This window comes from Botryllus schlosseri, chromosome 7, assembly GCF_051294905.1.
Source record: "Botryllus schlosseri isolate E-star chromosome 7, Bs_hap1, whole genome shotgun sequence".
Taxonomy (NCBI): domain Eukaryota; kingdom Metazoa; phylum Chordata; class Ascidiacea; order Stolidobranchia; family Styelidae; genus Botryllus; species Botryllus schlosseri.
In genome coordinates this window covers 2,228,995-2,244,998 of record NC_137242.1, presented here as the reverse complement: position 1 = coordinate 2,244,998, position 16,004 = coordinate 2,228,995, and positions in this window count along the sequence as shown.

Here is a 16,004-nt window from a genome sequence, read left to right as displayed (position 1 = left end):
AAATTTGGGAGGGAGAGAAAATCTCAGCATTGAAACGATGTCACGAACTTTTATTGATGTGGACATACATAAATGACGTCAGAATGTCGAAATTCTAAGTTATATTCGGTGTAAAGTTGACCTTTTGCTCGCGATTACTGTTAGGTAATTGTTAGTGACCTCACGATGATAGTCGTCTAAAGGCGATGTCGTGCTAACGACGTCTATACCACGCCATGTAGGCTATCTACAACTAGCTTACCTCTTGCCCCACCCATTTAGGCGTAGATATATAATAAACAGAAGCGATTAACATGGCATCTTGGTTACCCCTGACGAAAATATTCGTGTTTCTTTCAATAAGAATAAGTTGCTCGACTGTCTATTGAAGTTTCGTACCTCCAAGAGGATCTTGAAAAATGTTTCTTTACACGGAACTCAGTATGACTGCCACAAAGCAGTACTACACCACACACAACTTCTCACAATGCAAGATATATAGGTGATTTGTACCAATCAGTCAATTTGAATAACTGATTTCGAATGCCATGCACCAACAGTTGAACCTAACAGTGCCCGTGATACCTCACACTCAACGACAATACGAATGTTGAGAGTTCAAACTCGGGTATAGCGCATCGACCCGCAGTGTCAATATGTAAGCGCGATGTCCATTAGTGTATCGATCGATCACTATCTTGGTTAGCTGATAAGTTGGAAACTTCAGATATGCGGTTGTGATTTTCCAGGTCACTACAGACGCATAAAGAATAACGATAACGACGCAAGAATGGAATCCACGGTATGCGGATGATATCTCAACTCGATTTATGCCTGTGATACTATTTTTCATATGCGATACTCTCGGGAACGGAACACATGGAGAACGGATATATTTATAACGGCACTCTAGGGATGTTAAAAAACATAATCCTTCCAAATCTTGCTTGCTAGCTGATTAAATCGTCAGGTTGACTACAAAACGATGCACACCAAGTTTTAATCAATTCCAACAGGTAATCGCAAAGCTATTGTAGATTGAAAATTTTGAATATTTTATAAAAATATTTAACAATATATTCTTTTCAAATTTTACTGGATATACCATGAAATCGTTAAGTTGTCTAAATAAATTAGATTTGGGATAGAAGTTTGGATCGCTTTTATGGGTGAGATTGTCCCACAACCGCGTGAAATAGTCCCTTTGTCAGTGTTAAGTGGAAAAGTTTCGAAGATTCCATCCATTTGTAGCGTCATTTTACAATTTGTGTTAGTGTCAGATGCATTTTGTAATTTCGATAACAACCGCCTCAGATTAACTGGTAAAAGTCCGCGACCCCGCCACAAATTCAACTTTTTGAAACTACTTGCCTTTAGAGCTTTTCGGGCCTTTTATTCCGCAACTACTTGAAGTAGTTTTGACATATCACGGAGTCGATAGTTGTACTGGTAATTGTGTAGGAATCTATGGCGTTGGTTTTAACTTCTGATGACTGCTGTATTGTTACTTCTATGCGGGCCGACAGTCCATAATGAACGATATCTGTTGATGTCACATGATGTACTTCTTGCATTTAAAAAGACCAAATGAAAATCAACCGTCCAGACTTCTATACCGACTACTTAATTTAAGAAAATTGCAACTATAACTGTAACTCCTCTCTTTTGAAAATTCGTAACTAGAACTGGAACTACAAATATACTCGCTTTGGAAAATACGCAACTAGAAGTAGAACTAGAACTAGAACTGCTCACTTTTGAAAATCCGAAACTAGAACTAGAACTAGAACTTATCACATTTCAAAATCCGCACCTAGAGCTAAAACTAGAACTACCCCCTTTTGAAAATCCGCAACTAGAACTAGAATTAGAACTAGAATTACTCTCTTTTCAAAATTCGCATCTAGAGTTAGAACTAGAACTACTCAATTTTCAAAATTCGCAACTAGAGTTAGAACTAGAACTACTCAACTTTGAAAACTCACAGCTAGAACTAAAACTAGAAATATTCTCGTTTTAAGATCCGCAACAAAAAGTAGAACATGAACTACTTAAAAATACAGTAGTTAGTTGACCGTCAACTAACTACAGTGCTACTTTGTACAAGTCTGCAACGATCGCATCATATCTGCTATATACATCCATACATGTCACAGCAAACGAAACTTGAAAATATTTGGGATGGAAGACTTCACAAACCCAACATTTGCGGTGCAGTAAACGCTGTAATGTCTCGTCAATATTTATTCCCAAGTCCTTTGTTCTTTTTTTTTAACGGAATCATTTGGGACCGGATTCTATCCTTAGGGAACGGGCTAATAGCTACTTCGAAAAAGAATGGCCGTGTAAATCGTAAATACACCGTGTTTCGACGAACTTAAAAATAGATGGCGGTGCGGAGAAAGGATAACTGCCTTCTTGCGTAAATATATCATGGCAATGCAGAAATTCAGTGTGCAATGGCATAGTATGTCCGTATTTAAAAAAAACCTGACTATTTTCGGCAGGTACTCGTCAGGGGTAATCGCCAGTAACTAGTATAGAGTTTAAAATAACATTGTATATCAACATTAACAACCACTGTACGATTGCTGATATACAATGTTTTTGACTGGTGACGAAACAAGCGGTATATTCGGAATCCTTGCCGAAAATAACGGCAAACTTACCGAAAATGAGTTCAAAATCAAAACAAATCATAAGGACAATGTATAGTTTTATCAAACATTGCCCCTCAAAATAAGAACAAATCTGAGAAATAAGGATGGTTGGCAACCCTGAAGATATGACTCGATATACTCTCAACGACCCCTAACACTAACCCTTACCTTTATCCTTACCCTAACCTTAACTATAACCCTAACACTAACTAAATATCAACTTTTCATCAACCCTTCAGCATACAGCCTACGACGCGTAGCTGCTCCGAAAATCAATACTAATCCCTAGCGCAGCAAAATGCCGCACACCGATATACAGATTTCGGTATTGATTTTCTGTTGCGACCTTCAATATTATATTGAATGACGGTTCCAACACCTCATTTAGCAACGAATCGATCTTGAACTAGCGTGACTTTTTCGTTGACGCTTTCGTAGTTATGTCACCTCATAACAATTTGTTTCTTGCCAATTTTTGCATCGCATTTTAGTATTCGTAATATGGACGTGGGGGGGGGGGGAATGTGACATAGTTTGCAATGACCTGTATGGGTCAAGCCGGGGTTCCCTATCTTTTTATGGTCGCGACTCCGGATTTCGAGTTAAAAATGTCCCGCGACCCCACCTCTCAATTTGGCGTGCTGATTACTAAAAAAATGGCATCTTCGCCTAAACCTACTCACGGCCTATGTCGGAAGCTGTCGACTATAACAACGTATAGGTATTTTGAGCTGATTTTTATCAATATCCAATCGAAGTAATCAAGAACTGCCCATATGCCCAGTGTAATTCTGCGTCACCCGAGGTAACGACCTATACGTTATTCGGCCGCGACGAGCGTCTGCGTCTGTGTATACTGTATATGTATTATACTGTTGAGACATAACACTACCGGTCGCTTGTAGTTTTCCTGGAAGGAAGAATTACCATCCTATTCATTTCCAGGCTCCCGACACTTTAATCTTCACGGGGATGGACATACTCCAACCTTACGTTGTGGAGCTTTAACATGACGCTTTGGCCAACCTTGATACCTTGTTTGCCTGGTTCACATTCGTCCGAGGTCGCTTTTCTTCTATTTTGAAAAATGAACTAAAATGTTCACAAATGAGCCTCCGATAGCATGCGTTAAAATGGCATTTTTGTAATAGTCATTGGTATTTACATTCAACTTCAGTCTCCGCAACCCCAGAGTATAGGTAAACATTGTGGTCGCGAACCCTACTTTGGGAACCCCTGGGTTAAAGAGTAATGAAATCGTCGATGCAATACGAGAAGATGTGGTAGATAACGAAGTTTGTACTTTTTCGGAGCACTCAAGATTTGCCTGCTTGCACTACTACTTAACTCGAACCATTAAAATTAATACTCGATACAGATTCGAGTTCTCGGATCATTGTGCGCAGTTGTACATTTGCACAATCAGTCACTCGTTCCGATAAATACAGACGTTGTTTGACTGGTGCCATTCGCCATTACGGCACTAGGGATTATGCAAGACATGCTAACAATAACAATACTAAGATAGAATCTTTACGTGCATATTCAAAAACCTAGTCTATATGCAGATTCTACACACATAGCAGATAACGTACACACACAAACGAGTCACATAACCACATTTTATTTCCGTGAGCTAATAAAAATCTGAGAGATATCATTCATATAAATATACATGTTTCAAAATTTAGCCAACAATTCATTTCAATCGATGCAGCGCATCGATTCTTTCGCCAAATTCAATTGACATTCATACACGCGGCTGCGTTTCAAGTTTATGTGATTTCGGTCTGTCCCGGGGGCATTTCGTACTAGGCTCGTATCACTTTGGCAAGACATGAACTTGCTGTCAAGTCGGTTTCAATATATTTGCATATATAGTGTTTATGATGGACGGATATATTAATGCCACTGCTTGTATTAGGGAAGGGCGAAATAATTCGAGTACTCATATCTTAATTGAGTGTTAATTGTAATGATTCGAGTATTGAGACACGATTTTATCGAACACTGAAAATATACGCTATTTGTTAATTTGTTAACGGAAATTATAGTTTCGATACCATTTTCCACTGTGGAAATGGCGTATCTGTGAAGTCATGATTAGCACAGTACTGACACTGTCAACCCCATGAAATTGTGAAGTTACCTAAAATAACGATGCATTTGCTCACTTGCAACCAGTATAGAAGCGACGTTATTGCAGTTGAAAGTTTTGGATTTGCAAAAATAGCATTGAATGGTGGGTAATCCCAGAATTATTGGTGAAAAGCTCAAATAACTTCGCTTCTATACCGGTTGGAATTCCGTCAAATTTCTTTTGCGTCGTTCTCGTACACAACTTAACAATTTCATGAGGTCGACAGTAGAATTTAAAAAAAAATCACTTTTACAAAATAAAGTCAAACATTTCAATTGGCTTTGCCGCGGCTTCTGCCGGTTGGAATTGAGCCAAATTTGGTGTGCAGCCATTTGTTAGGCAACCTAACAATTTAATCAGTGAATCCCCGGAATCCGGGAAAAAAATTATTTTGGAGCAACCCTAACGCACAGCATTGTCACAAAGTGCCATTAAATGGACGAAAAACACCAAATTATCTCTATGTTGTGCGGAAATGGCATTAATTCGCTTATGGTCGTATAAAAGTAGGGTTACCATATATCAGGATCGGGAAAGGCGGACACTTTTTCAAAATTTTCAGACTTACAATACTGGAGTAAAATCCGGAAAATGGTAAATTTACCACAGGATTGTGGTTGGTTGACTAAAAGGAAGGTCAACTTTCCGGCTCGACTCCCGAAATACAGTTTTTCTTTCACATTTTCCGTTGGTTGATTAAAAAAAGGTCGTCGCTTACGTTCGAACCACGAATTTCTTGCTTAACGTCATTTGTGCCCATTGTCACTCGAATCTATTCATCATCTTAGCTCTAAAAGCTGTAAAGGAGGACGAATTGCTAAAAAGGAGTACGTTTAGGCATCCCCGGAGGACAATTTTAATAACCCGAGGACAAATCCTCCTAAAGGAGGACGTATGGTAGCCCTATATAAAATTTACATTTTCTGTTCATAGATTCTATAGAGTATATGCCCAGCAACACACAATATTCATCAAAAGGCCGCATATATCACGAGATAAGAAAATATCCAACCGTTCGAGAGAGAATCAAAATGATGAAAAGAACCATTCAACACGCAAATTGCATTTATTCGACGCCAGGGCAAGCGAGGGTAATATCGAGTCAGAGAAGCAGTAACCGAAATCACACGATGTCCCAAAGGTACATTAAACTCAATCGCGCGGAAATTTAAACATTCCCCGCTGTCATCAAGTATATAGAGACATATTAATGTATATTTCAGCAGTCAAAATCCACTTCCTGCAGCTGACATCACTTCTGTACCTAATTTAAGAACTAGTATGCTGCTACCGGTACACCATACACTATGGATTCTGTTAATATAATCAGTTGATCAGTGATCTAATCACTCGTGATCGGCTGCCTAGAGACGAAGCAATATTTCGTTGTCAACGCAGCCCTCATTAACGGTCGTGCGAATAATAATGCGTGGCAACGCAATCCAATTACGTTATGATCGCACAGCCAATATCGTCGGTAATGTCAGCTTAATGATCACAAGTGATCGGGCGAGCGTACAAATGTTTGATTTGTTAGGCTATATTAAAGCATAATAATCAAAAAATCTTAATGAACAATATTAAAAACATGATTTGTTTCTTAATAATTGATCTGAGCTGTGCGTAAGATATTTTTGAGGACTGAAATTAAACGCTCCTCGCCACTAAGAATTAATTTATCAACGATAATTACAGTTTCGATCCTATTTCGGAAGGCTGTAAACCTGTGTTCGTAAAACAGCATACGAATCATACAGTACAATGCCACGCACGTTACTGGAAATGTCATACCTGCGAAGCCGTGATTAATCCACGGTATTGTCACAAAGTGGAATGAAATAAAGGTGTGGTCGAAAAAAAGATACCTCTTTAATGTGATGTAGAACTTGAAATATATTCTTCGTGGTCGGATAAAGGGTGCATAGTTGAAATTTTCACATCCTTGATACTGTTTTGAAGTCATAAATAGCGATACTCACGAACTCGACTCGATTTGAAGCTCGATTCATGCCATAGCTGTACGTGTACGCCATGCCGTAGCTGTGCGCTGGCTGAATTTTTGATAATGCTACGCTGCTAATTTTCCAACACAGGTTGAGTGAGTTTTAAGTAGTCGGTACAGTTACAGTTTCCACGAGACATAAGTTTGCTGTTGGCAATCCCTTAAAGCATAGTAAGAAGTGCAGAATAAACTCACAAGATATGATTGTTGATTCTACGTTTCGAATATTCAAAAGAATTCAGCCAACCACAATCTTAACCTAGCAATTCATATTCTTCACTGCTCCTTCATCACCACATTCCCGCCAGTTCTGGGCATTTCGAAGCTCCTATAATGACTCGGATATCAGAGAGCATCTTGAGCAGTAATAAATTAATTATATATGATATCGTCACAAAGGCGGCCATTGAAGACTTTTTAAATGGTTAGCCCAGAAAACGAAGGTGACGAGCTTAGCATACGAAGTGAACTGGAACAGAACAGAACCTGGTACACATAGCAGGAGGTTTTATCTTAGCGCAAAGAATGTGTATTTCCAACCGTGTACCTCCCATGGTATACTGCATGGTATGAATATACAACACCCATGTCACACGAACTCAGAGCCGAGCTAAGGCTCATATCGTGGGATAAATCAAGTGCAACATTGTAATCCAAATTATGCAATTCTGGCTCAGCCTGTATAAGATGTCTTATGTCCACGCGAAAAATAGTCAGTTGCTAACCCATAGCGCAGAGCGTAGAATTGTGAGCTTGTGCTACTGGGCTGCGCTGTGTGCTAGAATAGTCTGATACTAAATAAACTAGATGCGAATTACGTCCTGCCCTCTTTCGATATAGTACTGATAGATGGAGCCTAACTTGTCACATCGCAGAGAGTTACTTCATTCAAATTCGTTTTAATCTCGTTTTGCGGGCTCGCTGAAGAATATTAATCATTATTACCTGTTGATTGGAATCCGAAACAGATTATCTCAAACAGCACACGCCCAACACACGCCCGGCAAGATCTGATCACGGCTCGAAATAAATGTCCATTTGTGCAAATAAGTAGCTGTTTCCAGGCTCGGGTATTATCGTTTAGCTGCCGATTGCTCAAGACGCGCGTTTCCAATATCGAATGCCGCGTTCTATTGATAGCCCGTGGACATTGTTCCCTTTTGCTAACCTGCGTTTCGGAATATAATAGCACGTTTGACATCCTCCGTTGAATAAAATCCGACAAGGTAGCCAGCGCCGAGATTGTCCGAATTAAATCAGCTTACGTAGGTGTCGTTATGGCAACGATCGACCTGTACTAAGCCTCCATAAAAATCTATTTATAACCTCACCGCGAGTCAGATTTTACAATAGGTAGCGAAGGAATCATCCCCACAAAAGGGTCATAAACTGCTAAATCAATCATCGCCATAATCCACGGTATACTGCCACACCGGTCCTTCAGGTATCTATAGGGATGGTATCTATAGAGAATAAGTCTACCATGTATAAAAAGTATTGCAAGATATGTTTGCTAACAGGTACTTACTGTACACTGTACAGACATTTTTCATTCTCGTGGTTATAAGAATTAAGTCTAATTTGATACGAACTGAAGTTGATGCAATTGCCAAGCTTTCTGAACGCAGTGATTCTAATTCTAATCTAATTTGGAAAACACTCGGTGTAGCTATAATTCTAATTCTGATCTAATTTGGAAAGCTGTGTAGACACCATTGCAATTCTAGTCTATTTCGGAAATACTGTGTAGCCATCATTCTAATTCTATTGTAATTCGGAAAAGCTGTGTAGTTATAATTTTAATTCTAATCTAGTTCGGAAAACACTGTGTCGCTATCATTCTAATTCTAATCTAAAAAAAAACTGTAGCTATAATTCTAATCTAATTTAAAAAACAACTGTGGCAATAATTTTATTCTAATGTAAATTGGAAAAAACTGCACATTTTCAAGTTGTCCTCTGATGAATACTAATAGATACTTCGGTGTCTTCCGGTCATTAGTCGTAACACAGCGATAACTGCTTTGCTGAAATACGAAGCTACATACCAGCTTATATTCGCGGCAATCGCTATATTTATATTTCTAAAAATATCTGTCATCAGCTGAAATTGTAAAGAATTTCCCGACACAACAAAAGTAATGATGCGGGACAGACGATGTCATTGATACCGTGACTTGTGACGAAAATCAAACGGAGGTATTGTACAAATTCGTAGCGTTAAAGTTACCATTCGGATACACATGGAGATAGTCCATGAAACGGTTTTCTATGTTTTCATGTCACTAAAACCAATCAATATACGCTATTATACAAAATTGTATACTGGTTATGCGCATTGCGCCGCGCAATAATGTATGGTAAGCTGTACCGGCAGAATTTCAAGATATATTTCTAACAATGAAACAGTATGTCCTGTGTTGGATTCGGTTAGATTCATAACGAACGTAGGAGCGCATTCCAGATTGTTCAGTTCGTTCTCGATGCAAGTAATTACGGAATACATTGTGCGGGCGTAATTAGCCTGCAACTGTAAGCTACAAAATCGTACAGTATACCTGCGAAATTCCAACCGCGCGCGTATACAGCAACGTACAGTCAGGACCGTAACTGCCGCACCCCCTCCCCCAACCTCATTGGGGGGACCCGAGCTCGAAGGGGGACAAAAATTATTTCGTGAATTAGCATAAATTATATTTTTTGAAAATTTACGCAACTTTTTCAAAAACTTTTCGCGCTACGCGCGATATCGTGTTGCAAATTATCTTTAATATTTGGTACTCTTCCCCCAGGAAAAAACACGCAAGATTGGTAGAAATGGACATAACGCCGTTGGCCATTACCGCGCCACGATTCACCAAGACATATAACGATTTAGGACATATTACATGCGACTCCAAGAAGTGTGCCAGAACGATCGGCAGCGCGAAAACCTTGGCCGAAAAGGACTGCCCTTACGCTGACCGAAGACTTCGATACAAAATACATATAGGTTTAATTGTCGATAGGCGCCTAAATGACTGTGCTGAATGTTCCTGTTTTGGCAATCTGAACCTCAGAAGACGAATACCATCCAGCAGGAAAAAATTACATCCCAGTGAAGAAATACCAATTTGAAATCGTGTGCGTCTTTTAGTTTAGTACGTTTGGGCGATTCTATATTTTTTGATATAGCAGACAGAAGGTCACGAAATAACATCATGTAACGAAGTTATACCAACGGGTCCGCCCGCCCGATGATGTTTAATTATTATTTACGGGCCCTACAGTTTCCAAGACACCTCACTCAGCTCTGATGGTAAATCTGATAACGTGAGCAGAGAAGACAAGAAATTGATAGCAATATATATGCAATTCCCGATCTTATTGACCGATTGTATCATGAATTATCGCTGGCTCACTAAACAGTACAGCTAACTTCGTGGCAAAAGCGAACGTGATGGGGGTCAGTTTATCACCCTATGGGAGCCCAAGACCCAAGTATTTTTGGGGGGCCTGACGAAGTGCTGTTTCGTACCAGCCAACAGGTATACGCCCGAAGATGTTTATTGAGAGGTCCTACCTTTTCAAACACACCTCAATCAGCTCTACCGGTAAATCTGAATACGTGAGCAGAGAGCTGAGGATAAAAATTGATAGCAATATATATGCAATTCTCGATCATATTGCCCGATTCAATCATATATTATTGACATTTTTCGCGCTTCGCGCGTCCAGGCAAGAATATCTGACTCAGTATACGAAGCCCCAATGTAGATGAGAAGTAGCGAAAAAGAGCGGACAGCCAAAGGGGGGTCTGGGGGGCGAAGACCCCCATAAGTTCGGTTTATCATCCTATGGGGGCCCAAGACCAACGTTTTTTTTTGGCGGGGGGGGGGTGGGGACTGACGAAGTGCTGTTACGGCCCTGCGTACAGTGACGTAGCGGAATACGCAGGATGAATAAATATTAATTAAGTAAGTGTGAACAAGTGTCAACTGTGAATGCGCCCTTAAAATCAAGTCTGAGCTCCCTCTGATCTGGACACTATGAATATCTGCCTGCACTTCAGCATACACCATGTCTTCTCAACTATTATCAGCAAAGGTCCAGATCCATATTGTTGTGTTTGTCACGGCTAGTGGGAGAATTGGCATTATTGGGCACTTATTTTTGCAAATCAACGATGCTGGATTTGGTTTTCTTTATAAAGAGGCCTACTACAGCACCCAAACTGATAACACAAGTGTAAATAAGTAATGATCATTGGAAAATCGGTATACGATATTCCCTACTCCACTGGAATTATTATCTACATAGCTAATTAAATTTACGCTTTAGGACTCGATCATACCTGTTTCACTCCCTACCATTCAACATACCTTACATATGATAGCTAAGTCGAGGTTTATTATACAGTCGAACAGTATATTCATATTGATATAAACCCCAATATTTTCGGCTGACACTCGTCAGGGGTAATCATAATACACTACTCAATCGTATATTGAAGTTCTGTATCTCCAAGAAGCTCTTGCTAGTTTATGATGCTAACCCAAAGTCGCTTACAAACGCCCTTTCGTCATTTCAAAGTACGTGCTATACACATATCACAGCAATCATATATATACATACACAACGATAAATTCTAAAGTTGAACCTAAACTGTATATCACCGGAGAATAACACGCGTTAAAGCAAATAAACTTGCAATCTCGCAAACATCCTTTGTACAAATGTACCCTGCACCAAGACTGCTGCGACAGAGAATTCCGCAACAAACCGTGATTATCGATTCGACACGAGTGAAATGAGATTGACATGGTTTAAAATGGGATTAAAACAACACGATTGCGATGAAAACAATATATGATGTCATTAAACACCGAAATTCCGTTTTATTACATTCGATCGATTTTAAATAGACTAATATGTGTCTTATTCCGATGTGAGGTTTATAAAGAACGGGTCGTTTCATTCGTTGACTCAAATCGATACACACCAAAACACTATTACGTCTGTTAATTACGTTATTCGATGAAGATAGCCATTAGGAATAATCTGAAAACAATACTAGATTGTTTCTATCAAAGGCATAGACGAAAATGCATGTCTAGTACACTCTTATCTATTAAGCCTCGTACCACCAAATGATGCACCAGAGCTGAAGAACTAGAATATTTACAGCTTTTAAAAAATTAGATGTGAATTAGAATTATAGCTGCACAGCCTTTTTCAAATTAAACTAGAATTTTAATTATAACGGCGCAGTTTTTTTTTCAAATTAGATTAGAATTAAAATTATAGCTACACATTTTTTCCAAATCAGATTAGAATTAGAATTATGGCTACAAATTTTTTTCCAAATTAGTTGAGAATTGGAATTAGAGCTGCACAGTTTTTATAATTTAGAATAGAATTATAATTATATCAACATACTTTTTTTCCTAATTAGTTGAGAATTGGAATTATAGCTGCACAGTTTTTTTCAAATTAGACTAGAATTAGAATTATAGCTGCATAGTTTTCAATAATTCTGGAGTCAATTCGTAAATTCAATTGGTCACCAACTGATACTAATTAAATATGGACAACCGCACAAATTTCCTTCTACGGATACCGGTTGGCTACTCCCAATCTAAAAATAGACCATATATTCTATATTGTGGTGTAGACCTGGCTTTATATCATTCGTGGTCACATAAAAGGTACATATTTCAATATTCTTCATCATTCATACTGTAATGACAAAAATGAGCAACACTCAACTCGACCCAAAGCTTAATATTCGATGCAGAATCGAATCACTCGAATGAGAGAAGACCTATTTACGTGCCGCTATTCACACGTATGAATTTAGCAGATATCCTGGAACATTTATTTGACGAAATATCATATACTGTAGGAAACATATCTCTCGAAATGCAGTCTGTACTAAATTTGGTATCTCCTGTAGTGTAAATTCCCGTACTGCGCACACGCCGTCGAATCGCATTGGCGTATTATCCCGCATAGCGGGTACAGCACCTTTGCGGTAACGGATGAGCATCTTAAAAAATTACGCTTCTTAATTATTCATGCTATGCCTTCACCGAACATTGAATAATTTCAATTTTATGCGGCTTCCACCCGCGTATTGAAGATCTAATTTGCACGTTTTTGCATAGCAGTATTTCAATTGATACGTCTACGAGTGAAATGCAGGGCCGTAACAGCACTTCGTCAGCCCCCCACAGGGTGATAAACCTAACTACTGGGGGGCTTCGCCCCCCAGACCCACCAGGATAAATACTATTTACCGATATTTATCATCCTCATTTGGTGTCCGTAGTCAGCTTTTCTCGCCTGAACGCGCGAAGCGCGAAAAATTTACATAATTCATGATTGAATTGGTCAATATAATCTGGAATTGCATAAATATTGTTATCAACTTTATCCTCTCTCTGCTTACGTAATCAGATTTACCGGTAGAGCCGAGTGAGGTGTTGGAAAAGGTAGGACCACTCAAAAATAATTACAAATCTTTGGGCGTATACCCGTTGACAGGAACGAAACAGCACTTCGTTAGGCCCCAAAAAAACTTGGGGCTTGGACCCTCAATAGGATGATAAACCGACCCCCGTCACGTTGTTCGCTTTTGCAACGAAATTAGCAGTACTGTTTAGTGAGTGAGCTAGCGCGAAGCGCGAAAATTTTCGATAATTCAAAATAAAATAGGTCAATAAGATCGGGAATTGCATATATATTGCTATCAATTTCTTCTCCTCTCTGCTCACGTAATAAGATTTACCGGTAGAGCTGAGTGAGGTGTGTCTTGGAAACTGTAGGGCCGGTAAATAATAATTAAACATGTTCGGACGGGCGGACCCGTTGGTATGACTTCGTTATATGATGTTATTTCGAGACCTCCAGTCTGCTATATCAAAATATATAGAATCGCCCAAACGTACTAAACTAAAAGACGCACACGATTTCAAATTGGTATTTCTTCACTGGCATATAATTCTTCCCTGCGGGATGGTATTTGTCTTGTGAGGTTCAGATTGCCAAGACAGGAACAATCCGCGTCAGTCATTTAGGCGCCTATGAAAAATTAAACCTATATGCATTTTGTATATACATAACGAAGTCTTCGGTCAGCGTAAGGGCAATCCTTCTCGACCCAGGTTTACTCGCTGCCGATCGTTCTGGCACACTTCTTGAAGTCGATTGTTACATGGCCTAAAACTTTATATGTCTTGGTGCGTCGTGGCGCGGTAATGGCCAACGTTGATATGCCATTTTCTATAAATCTTGCGTATTTTTTCTTTGTGAAAGAGTACCCAATAATCAGGATATTCGGAAACTGGTTTTCGGGCGTAGCGCAAAAAAATTTTGAAAAAGTTGCATACATTTTCAAAAAAATAATTTCAAATTTATGCTAATTCACGAAATAATTTTGGGCCCCCTTCGAGCTCGCCCCCCCCCCAATTGGGGGCTTGGGGTGCGGCAGTTACGGTCCTGGTTAAATGTGATCCTTCAGTCGTGGATTACTCGACTAAGTTAGCAAAGGTCCGGTTACAAACTTGTGAAATTTTCTCCGCCATAAGTCTCTTGAAATAGCTTCATACAAGTAGGAGCTTCAATATACAATTGAATAGTATGTTCATATTGTAATGAATCCGAATGTGCTCGGTTGACACTCGTCAGGGGTATTCGTCAGCAACTAGTAGAGAATCGGAAGGAATAATGTATATCAACAATCGCATCTCCAACATGACAATTATGATAATTATTGATACGATTACTGTAATTTTAATTCTAATCTAATTACTGATTTTCCTGGAATTCTACAGGAGAACTGTATAATGCCAAGCCAAGTTTGGCGTACAGGCATTTTCTTTTCTCGTGCTTATCAGGATGAACTCTGATTTGATACGAACCAAACTTGATTCAATATTCAAGTTTTCACGAATTCAGTCATTCTAATTATGAATTGATTTGGAAAAAATGTGCAGCTGTTATAGTTATAAGTCTGGTATAATTTCGAAAAACTGCGCAGCTATAATTTTAGTTAAAAAAACACCTGTGTAGCTATAATTCCAATTCCGGTGTAATTTTGAAAAACTGCGTAGCTATAATTCTAATTCTGATCTATATAATTTTGAGAATACCTGTAGGTGTGATTGTAATTCTGGACTAATTTTGAAAAACTACGCAGCTATAATTTTAATTTTAGTCTGATTAGAAAAAAATAGCTCTGTAGCTATAGCTCTAACTCTAGTCTAATTTGGAAAATCTGGGTGGCCATAATTGTAATTCTAGTCAAATTTAGAAATAGAAAATAAGTAATTAAACTTCTAATTACAACCTAATTTGGAAAAACTGAAAACTTTCTAGTTGTCCATCTTTGATCCCTGGTATGAGCTGCTTCTTTGTCGCTAGAATCCGATAAATATCAGGTAAACACATGTCGCGTGCATAGATACATGGCGACATGAGCACGGGGTGAGGCACGGTCAATACGGTGTCGATTTCCGACCTACACTTGGTAAGGATGTTTCTTATCAAGAAGGACTTATAAAATATGAAACAGTGGAATTGTTTGTAGTTTGAACAAAGCCGCTTCTTTGCACCCAGTTTTCTGGACATGATTTTCAAGACTCAATTCTTTGGTGCAGCTTTTAGCGAAAAGAATGTGAATTTACACCGGTGTATACCACCCCGGCTACAGCTGCAGAGGACGTTGAGATATTCTTCCGAAGCAACTTCACTGCACAATGTGCACATACATAACCTACCGCATTGCGTAGCCTACAGACGTTATACGGTACGCGTAAGATTGTGTACTTGTGCAAGTATCTTGAAACTGGCTCAGGGGAAACAAGTTATGAATGAGTGAACAGCCTAGCTTTAACAAGATATCGTGTTAACAATATAGCGCGATTCCAGACTCACAAGTAGGGTTGCATTCAAAACAAACGGTGTTTTGAACACTGTTTAAAACATGTTCCATGCAGTGTTTTAAACGTTTTTTTGAAACAAGTTATAAAATTATGCCATAATCGTGGAAATACTTGAAATAACATGTTGTACGAGCTTACGGACAAGTACCACCCGATATATAGCGGAGTATATATCGATATCGGACGGTTGGAACCCTAAAAATAGTCGGTCGAACGTAAATAGTACAGATATCTCGTTGAAGAAGCTATATCCACCCTATATTTGCAATTGTCAATATGAACCCACTACAACGTCACAA